This window comes from Theobroma umbraticum, unplaced genomic scaffold, assembly GCF_002168275.2.
Source record: "Theobroma umbraticum cultivar Fairchild unplaced genomic scaffold, ASM216827v3 scaffold_44.0, whole genome shotgun sequence".
NCBI lineage: Eukaryota > Viridiplantae > Streptophyta > Magnoliopsida > Malvales > Malvaceae > Theobroma > Theobroma umbraticum.
The window spans coordinates 5,296,662-5,298,698 of record NW_018397255.1 but is presented as its reverse complement, the minus strand read 5'-3'; positions in this window follow the sequence as shown (position 1 = coordinate 5,298,698).

Below are 2,037 nucleotides of genomic sequence, written 5' to 3'. Positions count from 1 at the left end.
ACGGACTACAGATCCAAAAACTTCATATTTTGCAAATAACTTCAATTCCTCCTTAATTGCGTCTTTCCACTTTGGTCAATTATTTCTATATTTACATTCTTCAATAAATATAAGTTCAAGATCTTTATTTTTCTTTCATAATATTGAGCTCTATATTATATATAAAATATCGTCGTCATTTATTTACCAGTTCCATCTTTTCTAATCATGACATAATTTATTAAGATCTTTTTATTTGCACTAATTTTGGGTACCTAAATTTTTTCTAGAATGTTTATCAATTATGTCAAGGGTCTCTTCTAGAATTTTTACTTCTTTCTTTTTTACCATCTTGAATATTTGTTCATTTTCTTTTTTTTGAAGGTTTTATCTTCAGAATCGATTGATCTCCACGCTTTTAGCGTATCTTGTCTTACAAGGACACTAATGTTAATAAGAGCATTTGCAATTGGTATATAAGATTTAGTTATTCGATTTAAGTCAGTAAATATGTTTGGCAACTGATTTACTATATTTTGTAAAAGAATTGTCTTTTGAACTTCAAGTTGATATTAATTTGTGCGAAAATCAAAACTAGATAATGATAATTTATTCTAAGAAATTTTCTTTTGCAGCTGCTTATTTTTCTCGCCCTAATGTTGAAAATATTGTTTCATCAAAATGACACTTAGCAAACCTTACAGTGCATGAATCCCTTATTGAAGGTTCTAGATTTTTAATTATAAATGAAAATTCATATCCAACATATATTCCTAACTTCCTTTGAGGATCCATCTTTGTGCATTGTGGTGGAGCTATTAAAATATATACTGCACATCCAAAAATTCTTAGATGAAAGATATTTGGTTCTTGATCATAAACCACTTGTATAAGGAGAATTTATAATAACTCGTTTGGCCTAATACATACAAATGCAACTGCATCCAAAATAGTATGTCCCCAACAGACATTGGGTTTTTGCATTTCATAGATAATGGCCATGCAATTAGTTGAGAGTGTTTAATAAACGATTCTGTTAGATTGTTTTGTGTGTGCACATAAGCATCAAGTTGTTCAATAGTTATTTCAATTAATATAAAATATTAAAAGCTTGAGATACAAATTTACTAGTATTATCAAGACAAATTGTTTTGATTATATAATCAGAAAAATATGCTTCCAAACAAATTATTTGAGCGATTAATCTTGCAAATATCAAATTACAACTTGATAATAATTGCACATAACCATTTAGTCGATGTATCGTTTTAAACCATAAAATATCTAAATGGTTCACATGGTAAATATATGAATTCACATATAACTTTGAATGTGTTTTAAAAACATAGAAAATTGAATCTCAACTTTAACTAGTGATAGCCTTGTAATTTATTTACCTCCAGAGCAAGCAACACATAAAAATTCATTAGATTGAAAAATCTTTTGGTTTTTCAATGCATGATCGTATAAATTTTCAATCAATTTTTTTGCATCATTATTGATTCAGGATGGTCCAACTGGTCATGTCAAATATTAAAATCATTAGTAAACTTCTTATTTACTATGGATTTCAATTATTATAATATTTGTATAGTTTAATTTCGAGAACAAAAGGGAGTAATTTTTTTTTTCAACACACATTTTCCACTTGAGATAATAGATATAATATAGAGGTATTAAGTATCTTTTTCATTCATTGTCTGAATATGATATCTATTCAAATGAATATCTTTAAAACTTAATAAATTTTTTTGAGACTTAATAAAAAATAATACATCCTCTATTACTTTATTCCTGAAGGTAGTAAAATATTAACTCTTCAATTAATCTTGTACTACCAGATATTGAATTGACATTGATTTTTTTCCATTGTCAGGTGAGAAAAATATTTTTTATCTTTAAATATAATGTGTGTTATAGCAATGTTTGTTAGACATATATTTATATCATAGATCTTGGATCCAACAGTATGAATATTCATATTTTTTTCAATAAAATAAGATATATACAATAAGAAACTTACAAGTTAATATAAAAGAATATTAAATATAGAATTAA